The sequence below is a fragment of the Zootoca vivipara genome, chromosome 16, assembly GCF_963506605.1.
Source record: "Zootoca vivipara chromosome 16, rZooViv1.1, whole genome shotgun sequence".
Classification (NCBI taxonomy): Eukaryota; Metazoa; Chordata; class Lepidosauria; order Squamata; family Lacertidae; genus Zootoca; species Zootoca vivipara.
In genome coordinates this window covers 19,943,485-19,957,134 of record NC_083291.1, presented here as the reverse complement: position 1 = coordinate 19,957,134, position 13,650 = coordinate 19,943,485, and the positions used below count along the sequence as shown (strand labels likewise).

Genomic DNA, 13,650 nt, shown 5'->3' with positions numbered 1-13,650 from the left:
CGGCCAGTGATCTACCTCGCAGGGTTGTCGTGAGGATAACAATGGAGAGGAGGGGAAGCAGCGCACTCTTTGGAGGAAAGCAGCGAAATGCATGTAACGGGACTACTAGATCCCGAAAATGCGCATACTGCCTCTTCTTAGAGTGCACCTTGGGAGAAGACAAGCAGTCTTATACAACTGGCCCGATAATAGATGATTAGAATAGCCATGGTCTTCTCCATCACTTGGACGGGGGTGGTGGGTGGGTTCTAATTGGTGTTGCCTCTGTGGGCCACCCCCACTCCTGTGTTGTGCGTCCTGACTTCAGGCTGCTGCACGCCCAGCAGCGGGTCCATGCCAGCCTCTCTCCCCACCACCCTCCTCCCCATGCAGGTGGAGCAGCAGCAGCAGCAGCGGAAGGGGAGGAGAAGAGGACACGGCAACCTACTTGAATAATTGATAGGCTGGGCTGCCAAGCGGGGAGCGAGCAAACGCGGAGGAGCAGCCGGACGCCGGGCTCCCTGCGCCGCCGCCTCCGGAGCCTCCACCCTCGCCCCCCGCTCGCCGCCACGTCGGAGATGCGAGCGCTGCGCGCAGGTAGGGGGGCTCGGCGCGCCTCTCTCTCCCGCCGGGCTAATTAGGGAGGGATGCGGGCAATGGCCCCTGGTGGAGGAGGCGGCTTTGGAGAATTAACTCGGGCACGTTCCCGGAGAGCTCTCGGCGGGCAGGAGCTTAATGGAGCCTCCCTCTCCCAGGGCAGTGTACCCCTGAATGCCAATTTGCCAGCACCCTGGTTGCGCGAGCAGCTGTTTGGGTGTTGGGAAACTGTAGGGGGCTGCTCAACTCGGCTGACCTCTGAGCTGCCCTGGGTGACATCCCCCAAGCAAAGGCAGAAGAAGGATGGGGTGGTAAGTGGGCTGGAGATCGGTGGATGCTGGTAAGGAGGCTCACAGCCCAGTAGGGTTGGCACCTTCTCTTCCCCCGACTCATCCCTCCTTTTAGAGCATTACAGGCAGAAATGCAGCAGGTGCAGGTGCTTCATACTATTGGGAGCCTGTGCAGTTTGAAAGCTGCACCTGCTGTATTGCTGCCTGCCACACCACTGTTAACAGGCATAAAGTGAGGGAGAGTAGTGCAGGTAAATTTCTGGTCCTGGACCTGTGGGAAGGTGGGAAGTAGATGTCCAAACAACCTGAGTAGTTATGAGCCTGGGACTCAGCCGGTTTGAGCACCAGCACCCGTCTTCAGCAGTATGGCTCATCAATGCTGGATATGGGAGAATTTTCTTTATTTTTAAGTGCCTTTCTGAGCATGTGTAGACTGCCTTTCTCTCATTACTGAGTAGCCCCCAAATATATAGGGCTGGCTGGGGTGGCGGGGGGGGGGGGCTTGAAGGTCAGAGATCATGACTTCCAGGCAAAATGGAGCCCCTGGCATCTTTCTTCCTGCAAATAGGCACCACTGGGAATCAGCTTGAGCACAAGTAGGCTGCAGGCGAGCCTGACACTTGGCAAGACCTGTTTCACTTCTGCCTGTGCCGGAGAGCTGGCTATGCTGAGGTAGAGGTTGCATCTTTGAGGCTCCTTAATATCGGCGGCAACTCGCAAGAGGCTCTTTGTATATCTGTGCATCTCATAGCGGATATCATCTGTTTGGTATGTGCAATTTGGATTTGCTTCTATTTCCAAACGTTAAAAAAGAACAACAGAACCTGCACTTCTGTGGTGCTGGCTGGCGTTCAGCTGCTGCTACGGTATGTGCCATTGTGTTTGCATGCGAGAGAGGCTGTATTCCACAGAGGGGTAGCCATGCTAGTCTGTTGCAGCAAAGACAACAAAAGAGTCCCGTGGCATCTTAAAGACCAACAGATTTATGGTGGCACAAGCTTTTCTGGATGAGAGCCCTCTTCATCAGCTGCGTGGTATTGCTATTTCAGTTGGCAGATAATATACATGGGCACAGAGGGGATTCCTAACCCCCCCCCCCAGGTCTCTTATGTCTCTCATCAGACTTGCAGGTCCTTATTGTGACTCATTTCATTGATGGATGGTGCAGAAGATCAGTCCATGAAATTTGTCTAGACTTCTAGACTGCGAAGTAGGAGGAAAAAGCATGCTCAATTGTCTTTTTAAAGTTCATTTGCTTTTGGCTGTTCGATTCAGAAACAAATTAAAAATTGTAGCAGGGAAAAAGATATGAGAACAAGCCTTCCAAAAGCTAATCCTGGAGAAATATGTGGCATTTTGCAGCTGACGAGTTAATAAAAACCACACTACTTTTTTCTTGTTTGTTTGTTTGTTTGTTTGACAAAAAAGCACCACCTTTCAGCAGAGGAGGAAACCCTATTCAGTTTCAGAGATAACACAGTGAAACATGTAGAGGAGAATATCTTCCTCTTTACGGCACAGAACGGTGTCTCAAATTGAAAGGAACATTGCGATAATGTCCATCAAGTACAGCAGAGGGCAGCTGTTGGAACCTTAGCAATGCAAAAGCAGATCTCAGTTTAGAACGACAACAAAACGTAGACCTGTCCCAGTTAAATAATGTTCAAGGCTGTGCTAAAATTGTATTAATTCATAATCAGGGTGCTTTCTTTAAGAATGACTACCGAATAAAAAAATTCTCTCTGCTGTTAAATTCCATTTAACAGCTGGCAGCTCGGATTCAGGCAAGCAATTTTAAAGAAGGAAATAGGGTTGCTTGGGAGTAAGTCCCATTTAATTAAACTGGACTTGCTTCTGAGTAGATACATACTCTGGGCCTGCTCAGGCCGGACTTTCTCCTCTTTGCTCAAGGCAATCTATCCTCAACTGAGCTGTTTTTTTTGGGGGGGGGGGTTCAGGAGAGAGGGTGGCTGGTGAAGACCACCTCAGGGTCTGTTCCAGCTGCACTTACTTCTCCTGGGCAATCTAGCATCAGTCAACCTGTAGGGAAGGATCCTAGATATGCTAAAACTGTTTACTGTGTTTTTAAAATACATAAAAATATGTAATTTGTAAGCAACCTTGGGTGGATTTATATCCTGAAGGGCAGCATATAGACATAACGATAAACAAACAAACAAACAAACAAACAAGACAATTACCGTATATAGAATTGCACTGTAAAGTGGTTTTCTGGGCTCAGTAGGACAATTAGGGGAGTTGGGTTGCAATTGTTCTTGGAAGGCTCCCAAGGACATGCTGCGATTTGACATACATTATAGTTGACAAGACACTGATATATTTTCATCTCGGCTGAAGATGAGTTGGTGCACCATTGTGAGAGCAGAATGCAGGACTAGATGGGCCTTTGATCCACGAGGACTCTTCCTATGTTCTGATTTCCAGTTTCATTTCACCACAACACTCTCAAGATGGATCTTAGGGTTTTGTTTGGAAATGTTTCAGATCTGAGGGTCTACAAATGCCCCAGACTACTGCCTCATGGAAGGTGTGCAGGAATACTTGCTTGCCTCCGTGGATACTCTAAAAATTATGAGCCACATATATGGACTGATCCCTTTTTAGCTGAGCTAGGTCCAGGTGTGTTTCCTAGTTATCCAGCTAGAGAACAGGATTTCCAAATATGAGTTATGGCTTCCTTAATTTTATGAGTCAATGTGCTTAACTATGAGCCCCAAAGCATCAGACTCTCCAAGTGTCCTATTTTCAAGGGATGTCCCTGATTTAGAGAAGCTGTTCCAGTTAATAATAATAATAATAATAATAATAATACTTTATTATTTATACCCCGCCCATCTGGCTGGGTGTCCCCAGCCACTCTGGGCAGCTCCCAACATATTAATATTGTTAATAATAAAGTGATAAAACATCAAACATTAAAAACTTCCCAAAACAGGGCTGCCTTCAGATGTCTTCTAAAAGTTAGATAGTTGTTTATTTGCTTGACACCTGATGGAAGAAGGCCCTCTGCCTGATTTGATCCCGGAATGTCCCACTTTTCCTTAGGATGTCCCTATTTTCATTGGAGAAATGTTGGAGGGTATGAAATATTATTTACTTATTATATCTTGCCTTTCCACCAAATAGTGCTCAAGATGCCTTGGAGCAATATAAATATTCACTTTAGTTTTGCCATAGTTTATGTTAAGATCATTTTTTTTACACCAATATCCACCTAAGGTGATTAACCGTTGTTATAACCTACCTTTGCATAGATGAGATAGGAGGGACTGTATTGGTTTCTTTAACCATCCGTTGGGGGAAGGAGAGAGCTTGTTATCGCCAAGTGCACCTGTAGTTTCCTTTATAGAAAAGGTTAAAAGAAATCGAGCGAGACTGCATTCTTGTTTTATTCCCCAAGTGATTGGCATATTATTTGCTAATAACCCAGAGGCTGCTGTCTAAATATAGAACCCTTTTTTAAACAGCAAGAATTGGCTATCTAGATTGTTTCAGAAAAGGCTTCCCTCAACTTTTCCTGAACCATTGTGTCAAAAGCAGTCTTTAAAAATCCTCAAAAGCAGCATATACAGGTGAAACTCGGGAAATTAGAATATCGTCGAAAAGTGCATTTATTTCAGTAATGCAACTTAAAAGGTGAAACCAATATATGAGATAGATGCATGACATGCAAAGCAAGATATGTCAAGCCTTTATTTGTTGTAATTGCAATTATTTGTCGCTAGGCGGGTCAATTATAAATGGAATGTAATTAATGAAATGTAATAGCGATGTTTATTTTTGTAACTATCTGTTTTATTACTGTAGAATTTCCAAAAGAAAGCATTTGTAAAAATGAAAATTAAAATAAAAAATAATAAGTTGCATTACTGAAATAAATGCACTTTTCGACGATATTCTAATTTTCCGAGTTTCACCTGTAGAATCTCGCCCGTGCAAAATGGAAAAAAATGACTGCTGGCTGTACGTACGACTCTATTCACCAACATGTTGTTGCTGTTGCCTACCCGTAACCCCTTTTATTATCTTGGAAGGGGGTTATCATGGTTTTGGATCCTGTGGAAATTGTGCAAGACTTGTCTCCCTATTGATTCTCATCTGTTCGGATGTTTCTCATCCATGTCCAATATCTTAAATTACCATTTTGTTTAATATTTAATCCATAATGTCCTGCTGTTGCTGTGGCATCTTGCGGACCGTTCTTGTTCTAATGAGATCTTACTCATTCTCATTGCCAGAGGAAAATAAAGTTCGCGTAGTTCTCTTGCTGCTAAATGACTACTATAAATGTAATCGGTGGTGATATAGGGTGGCAATGACCAGGGCCAGAATAATCCTGGTCAGGCCACGTAGGCCCAAGGAGCAAGAGGAACTCCATTTTGTATATTCAATTCTAAATCTCTCTGCCTCTGATAGAAAGCAAACAGGCACAGCATGTTTGCACATCTAATGCAAAGATCTAACCACACACAGCACTTCTAAGAAATTCTAGCATAAACCACAAGAGCAAGAGGATGCAGCCCACCGCAAGTTCTAAGTAGGGCACAACCACAATTGTGCCTGTAAAATTCCACATAGACACGTGTATGAAGGTACCAGGTACATAACGCCACCTAGTAGAGTTGGGCGGGTGACTTTGCATCTTGGGGTGCTCTCTCTTGATTGGTTGATGAAGTACTGCAGAAAGGCTGATCTTCACTTCACTCTGTCAAAAAAGGTATAAAAGCACTCTGTGTATGCCCATGGGTCGGGCAGAATGAGAAACTCATTCTCACTGCCACCATTTATTGCAATAAATGTTTTAATAAATCTGTTTTATAATATGTACAACTGCCTGAGATTTCGTCTGGTCAATTTGGGAAGCCAATCATCCATATTATATTTCTGGTGTCCTTACATTTCTGGTGCAAGCGTGACTCGGATGAGGGCATTTCCCTGAACCAGAGGCAGTCCCCTTTTGCCCCAATGGACAGGGCGCAGATTCCTAACGGCGCCTCTGGTCTGGTGCACACCGGCAGACTTTTTCCGGAGGATCAGAGGTGGCCCTTGAGTTTCCGTGCCCTGGACGAAGAGGCAAAAGGACCGAGGTTGGAAGGGAAGAACAGGAAAAGCCGGCTGGGGTAAGTAGAAAGGGAAAAGGTACCTTGAAGGGAATTGGCCCCCTTTAATGAGGGGAAGGGAGATCCTGATCACATCTCCAGCGTGTTGGTAGTACTCAGTTAATTAGAGGTCAACTGGGAAAACCATGCGCTTTGGGTAAGAGGCAAAGGGAGGAGGAAAATGTGTATGTTAGTAGTCAGTAGGGAGGAGGTCCCCTGACAAATAGATACTTAGGAAACAAGGAAAAACTGGGAGGTAGAGTGTGGTAAAGTGTCCAATGCATGGTATGTGTGGCAAAGTTTGCAGTGCATGCTCTGGTTGAATGAGGGGATACTTTACAGGGCCATAAATGGGAGGAGTATGGTCAAGAGGAGGGAAAAATGTGATTTCCCTAGAATTCATGATAGATAAATTCAGAATGCTATAAAAGAAATTTAATTTACAAGTCCTGCCAACAACAAGTTCAGAGAAAAATGGTGGCGCAAACCAGTATCCCCCACCCCCAGAGAGAAGAAAGGCATTTTGAGAAAGAAGATGAAGAGAAAGGCAGTGGTTAAACAGCAACAAATAATGGCTCAAGGACCAGTGAGGAACCAGAAGGGGTTCAAAGGTCACTGGTGAAGGTCAGTTGCTAGGACGGAGATGTCTCGGTCAATGTAAAAGAGGAAGGAAGAGTGTTCGGAGAAAGATGGGACAAGGGGGTCCCAGCAGAAGAGAGTTCGTCGGTTTGGCAGGCATGGCAAGGAGCCGTGGTCAAGGTGACCTAAGAGTTACCTGCATCTGGACTTTGTTATAAACATAGGCACCCAGTATTCTGTTTTTAAATATCCTTGAAACAGCACCAAAAAGCCAAAAGAAGCATCAGACTGATTTTATGCCTAAAAGGGCTGTACAAACAGACAGCGGAGGATTGGTTCAGAAAAATCATCTCTGCAACCTTTAAAATGCTATTCACCACACTAGAAATGAGGCTACCGCCGCACAGGATACTGACAAAATGCCAGTAACGGTGCTCAGAAAATGTTTTCATATGCTTCAGCTGGCTTCAAAAGAAAAGAAAAGGAAAAAATCATGTACTTAAGTAGTTCACAACGCAAGAGACAATAGATTTTATTTGAACAATTATAATCTTTTCCCCAAGTCCTGTTGTAGCTGTGCAGACTTTAGTTTTTGGGGAAACTTACAAGAATGGGGAAAAAGAGACATTTGAGTCCTTCTAAAAGCAAACTACGTTTAAAGGGTTTAACCCTCCTACCTGCAGCCCCATTTCATATGTTTTTGTGACAGCAACATGTTGGAAAATTTGTAGAACTGCATATTTTAATGAAATGAATGTCTGTCAACTAAAGAATTCAGGATAAGGTAGAAGGAAGTTATACTGAATTGAGATTTGTGTGTAAAGACATTGTTTGAATCTAACACTACGTTGGAAGACAGGCTGCAACATCTCAATAACTCTCAAACCTCCGGCAGAGATGTGTGGCGTAACCCCCCTTATTTGGTTACACAAGCGATTCTGCATGATTTGTATTTGCACAACTTGTTTTCTCCTGCAACCTGCACTTAGAGACTGTGGCTGTGCCTGGCTGGTGTTGCCATTTTGGACATTCTATTGTGTGACATTGTGTGACCAAGACAGTTGCTGTGAAAGTAGGGAGAAAAAGATGTTATGCTTTGGAGGTCCACGTTTCAGCTTACAAAAACACTACTGCTCTAAATGCTTTGACTTTTTTTAAAAAAATTATGTCTCACGGAAACAGCCCGTTGCTACAAAGCAGCTGTAAGTTTTTTCTTCTTCTAGAAACCACAAGACTTTGCATAATTTGAAAAACAGGCTTCAGTATCCTAGCAGAACTCAGCCGTCGGCAGCTGGATGGGAGGCAAATACGGATTTAAAGGACCCCTCCTTAACCCTGCACATGCATGAAGTTCTGTGGAAGGAAAGAGAAACCACGGGGAGATCCTGAAAGATGGACCAGACGTGGAATCCTGTTGTAAGCCTTGTGAAATTCTGCAAAGACTGCTGTAAGGCACTGCTGCTATATCCCAGAGATGACTTCTCAACTAACTGCTGCTACATCCCAGAGATGACTTCTGTGTGCCAGACACACCTCAATGTCCCATACGTGGGACGCACTACCTCGGAGAGTTTGGTGGTGGACTTACCAGCAAGAAGTTCTAAAACAGCAGCGGCAGCTACAAGGACAATCTCTTTCTCCCCCCCCCTTTGTTTTTTTATCTACAGGAAATCACTCGAGCGAAGAGCGTGTAGCCTTGCGGAGCCTGACACGATGGTTCCAGCCTGACGCTAGCGAGTCCCTGAGTGAATCCCTGAAGGAATGGAGACGAGACCCTCTTCATTCCTAGGTGGTGAGGTATCCATTCCATCCGGTGAAAGTGCCTGAGATGACCCCCTGGATCCACACCCTGCTGTACCTAATCAGAAGTGGGTACCCAGCGCACGGTGCACCAGTTTCCCCTTGCAGCGTCTGACCGGCAAAAGACGCCCAGCGCATGGGAAACCGAAGTAGCCCCTGCTGTGACACTCCGGACGCTGTCACTCGACGCACGGGTTGAGGAATGTCCATCTTATGCAGCACCAAACATCAAGGAGACAAGGAGACGCAGTAAATCTTAGACCCTTATATATGTATGTATGTATGTATGTATGTATATTTGTATGGGAGGCATCAATTGAGTGGGACCCACAGTAGAAGTCTACCTGCCCCCAAAGCAGTATCCTTAATTTGGAAGGAAGGGCAGTGTACCTGCCTCACTTGAGCGAACAGACCCAAAACAGTTTCAGAAATTGAACCATGGGGTGGGTTCCAGCAACTCCCTAGGTGATACAGGGCTATAGCTGGGTTGGGGATGTAACTGGAAGAGCTGGCCAGGTGCACCCCTCAGTTCTGGCTTTGGAAATGATGGGAGAAGCTTCTGGTAGCCCACTGATATCTAATGCAAGCCTCTCCTGATTCTGGCAAACTGGAACAATAGCCATTCTTTCTGTAGCCAAATGCTCAGCTGGGACAAACCTCCAATTGTTATATATATATATATCTTCCTGGCCTTTAGAACTGTGTAGGAACTCTTGAAACCCACTGATTTGCATTGAAGCCCAGTACTGAGCTGAGAGAGAACTGTGTATTTTCCTGCTGACATAAAGTTTTGGAAACAGTGGCCAAAGCCCCTTGCAACTATAGTTACACACCCAGTATCTCTGAAGACTAGTGTGGCCGTTATAGATTCATGGCCCACCTGAGAGAAAGAACCCTTTGTTGCCAAAAGTCTGTATTGTGATTTTTTGTGTGTGCCTCAAATGGAAATGCAATGTAGTAGAAAGTGGCACTTGTGCTTCGACAAAAATGATGTTTGTATAATGCAAATATGTGTTTCCAGTTAGGTCTAACACGAAGGCTAAAAATTTCAACAGAAAATGCTTAGGAGTTATGGAAATGAACTAATCAAAAGCTGAACCAGGCTTAAATTCAGCAAGCATTTTTACTCTGGTTTATAGCATCAAGCTGAAGCAGGAAAAGAGAGAGAGAAAAAAAAAACTTTCATGGTTATTTTACACTGACAGTTCTGCAGACTGAATGCCTTAATCTACAGGCTCTCAGAGTTTGTGTATAGTCCTATGAATTAGCTGATGGTGTCTGTCCTAACAGTGAATTATTCTTCCCCCTTAGGAAAGATTTCCAACCCCATGTGTATGTGTGGTAGCACTTTTAAACTGTTTAGTGATGCACATTATTCACTTGTTTTAGAAACACTAGCTTGTATACCTTAAGTTAAGAAGTTTCAAAATGAAGGTCTGAATGTGCCAGGTAACAAAATGTAGGTCTGTTTGTGAAATATTTTGCTATTTGATTTAAGAAAGTAATGCACTAATGTCTTTAATGACTGCTAGTTCCTAGCACCTTCTTAGTTCTGGTGACCCTAAGAAACATTTAACAGCCTTGGTCAGGTATTTTAACTGTTCAGTAGAAAAGGCAGCCTCCACCCCGAAGTTATCTATCTGCCTTGCACTATTTCCCTGGAAGTCAAAAACCTAACATTTGAGCAAGCTTCCAGTTAGCCTTCTTCTGCCCTACATACTTCTTTGAAGCCCAGCAATCTTCTCAGAGTTCTGAAGTCTCTCAATAGAGCATTAGGTTTTGGCCAGACTCTCAGGACTAGATGCAGCTGGCCAGGTAGCCCTTCTGAACTCCTCCTGCTGTGTGTACATCAATCATGATCAACGCGTGGTGACCGATATTGGACGGATCAGGGAACTAACATCTGTATACAACTAGAGTACACGTGTTGAGAGTGATGTTAAAAACATTAAGAAGCAGGCTGATTTGTACCACAAGGTTAGCCTAGACGGTGCAGGTCTGCCCAGTGTATGGAGTTAGATTAGTTCTTGGCTCCCAGGTTGGTCATAGTTAAAAGAGATTCTGCTCATAATATCAATTTTCTTTCTTATTGTCTTAGCCCTATGCAGAACCTTGGTTTGTAAAAAGTTTCTGGTAACCCTTCTGAGACAAGCTGAGTAACAAGCTGGGAAAAGTCAGCAGAAGCTTCCTCACTTACTTTGCTCTCTGTTGCCCATCCTTTGGCCTAACATTGGAGCATGGGAAGCTGCTGGCTCCTCTGTAGAATCATAGAGTTGGAAGAGACCACAAGGGCCATCCAGTCCAACCCCCTGCCAAACAGGAAACACCAGGAAACACTGTAGTGCGATGGGTCAATCAAATGGAGATGCAGAAACACACCTGTTCTTCATCTCCATATTGAAGAGGAGGGAATATAGGGTGGCAATGACCAGGGCCAGAATAATCCTGGTCAGGCCACGTAGGCCCAAGGAGCAAGAGGAACTCCATTTTGTATATTCAATTCTAAATCTCTCTGCCTCTGATAGAAAGCAAACAGGCACAGCATGTTTGCACATCTAATGCAAAGATCTAACCACACACAGCACTTCTAAGAAATTCTAGCATAAACCACAAGAGCAAGAGGATGCAGCCCACCGCAAGTTCTAAGTAGGGCACAACCACAATTGTGCCTGTAAAATTCCACATAGACACGTGTATGAAGGTACCAGGTACATAACGCCACCTAGTAGAGTTGGGCGGGTGACTTTGCATCTTGGGGTGCTCTCTCTTGATTGGTTGATGAAGTACTGCAGAAAGGCTGATCTTCACTTCACTCTGTCAAAAAAGGTATAAAAGCACTCTGTGTATGCCCATGGGTCGGGCAGAATGAGAAACTCATTCTCACTGCCACCATTTATTGCAATAAATGTTTTAATAAATCTGTTTTATAATATGTACAACTGCCTGAGATTTCGTCTGGTCAATTTGGGAAGCCAATCATCCATATTATATTTCTGGTGTCCTTACATTTCCTCTGTTTTAATTATCGGCATTTGCTCATTTTACTTTTTGCAGTGATATGGCTAATAGCAATAAAGCTGAGGCAGTGAAACAGGGGGGGAAATAGCTCAAAGGGATTTTATCATCAGGCAGTAGGACCAAGATTCAAGAAGCAACTCCTCTAACAGCAAACCCTATGCTCACTTAAACTGGGAGTAAGCCTCATTGACCCTAGCGGGACTTATTTCTGAATAAACATGCATTGTGAGAGAGGAAATAGGGAAATGCCCTTCACAAGAGGCTGAAGAGAAGTGAATTGGTATGTGTCAGGCTTGTTAATAAGGCTTCATTGATATACCAATCCCTGATTCCCCCTTCAGCAGCGCACAGACTATTTTCATACCTGGACTGAGGAGTTCAAAGAGATCAAGCTGTTACTAAGGGCTTTTGATGTCCCTTCTGATAAATGAGCAGGGGAAAGTAGCAATCAATCAATAAAATCCTAACAAATTTCAATAGAAAAACTATGGGGGGAAACTCTAGTTCTCAATGGCTGCATTCACACACAACTTAGCCATTATTTTAACATGATATGTTCAACACACCACAGGTCTTCTCATATACGCCCAAAGAAGTCATTGTTTGTTTCTCCAAACCTTGCTTTGTTTTCCAGCTTCTCTTGCCTCATGGTTTTGTAACCTGAAGAGCACTTGAGGTGGGGTGGGTAGCTATAAACAAACCATGGTTAAACAAGATTGTTAAGTTAGAACAGGCATCCCCACACTTTGGCCCTCCATATGTTTTGGACTACAATTCCCATCATCCCTGACCACTGGTCTTGTTAGCTAGGGATCATGGGAGTTGTAGGCCAAAACATCTGGAGGGCCAAAGTGTGGGGATGCCTGAGTTAGAACATAAACCCATGGTTAAAACACGTCATGATCCTTAAGCCAGCAACAAACCATAAGCTTATTGTGGTTTGGCAGAAAACAAACCATGGTTAGTATGTTGGCTGAATAGTCATAGTTGAGCTAAAAACACTATGGCTTAGCACAGGCATCCCCAAACTTCGGCCCTCCAGATGTTTTGGACTACAATTCCCATCATCCCTGACCACTGGTCCTGTTAGCTAGGGATCATGGGAGTTGTAGGCCAAAATATCTGGAGGGCCGCAATTTGGGGGATGCCTGGCTTAGCATTATGTATAAACCAGGGAACTGAGGTGGTGAACCAGGGGTTGCCAAAGTTTTTGGGCCCTTGAGTGAATTTGCAAGTTTGGGAGACCATAGTGGGCACTTTCTCCTCTGATAGCTTCTCCCTCCCCTGGACAGACAAAAGAGAGAACATGTCATGTCCACATGCACACACTATTTTTCTATGGGGGCTGGCTAAATGTTGGATCCAGCAGAATTAAAACAAATTTGCACGGGGTCCACCAAAAACCACCATCAAATCAAAACTTGTTTGAGCGGACTGCAGAGTAAAAAAAAAAAATCACAAATCTGGTGCTTGTGAGCACCACAGAAACATTAATCCCAGCCAGGCATGAATCCTTTTTGATCTCCCATGCTTTTACATATTTCGACTGAAAAATCGCTAAAAATAATAATCACAAAGCACATCTTTGGTCATTTGATGGTGTTTCTGAGGGGAAAATTATGAGGATCTGTAAGGATCCATATTTGTGTACGATGGCGTTGTTGCTAAACACCAGATCTGCAATTTGATGGCTCAGGCACCAGAGAGAGGTGTGATCTGCATTTCAGTGGTGGTTGAGGTGGCAGGGCGAGGGGGATAAACCCTATGAAAAAATGTGACATCAAGGGGAATCTGTTTTACTAGATTTGACGTGTGTATTTATGTATGCATGTGATTACACACTTTCTCTCTCTCTGACACCCCCCCCCCACACACACACATTTCATATTCGCTCTCCTGGCTCCTATGGCACCTCACTTTCTCTCCTCTTCTCCTCCTGACTGCTATTTTTCTCCTCTCTGTCTCCCTGATAACTTCATTTTCCCTCCTGCCCTCTCAGTTGCTCCACTTTCTGCTCAGCTATTCAAGTACTGTACTGATCCTCCTTGAACAACATAGAGCTGAAAGCAGAATGGAAGCAGCATCACATTTCCTCCTTCCCCTCTACATGTTCTTTTCGAGGGAAAAATGTATCTATAACCACCTCAGGACAAAGCGGGCAGTGGATAAGGGCTGGCTTGCAAGGGAGGTGGGCGCACTCAGAGGCTTCACAGGCCCCTGAGGAATTGTGAGGGGTAGATTACAATTCCCCGGGTTATTTGCAGTGA

The 13,650-nt window shown here is 44.4% G+C and overlaps 1 protein-coding gene across 1 annotated transcript in view; it reads left to right on the top strand.

The window, feature by feature from the left end:
* The first annotated feature begins 509 nt into the window (after positions 1-509).
* LOC118097646 (rap1 GTPase-activating protein 1) overlaps positions 510-13,650 on the top strand; it is a 49,311-nt gene continuing 36,170 nt past the window's right edge. The window contains exon 1 of the mRNA XM_060268825.1: positions 510-576. The gene's annotated coding sequence lies outside the window, so the exon portion shown is untranslated. The remainder of the gene's footprint in view (positions 577-13,650) is intronic.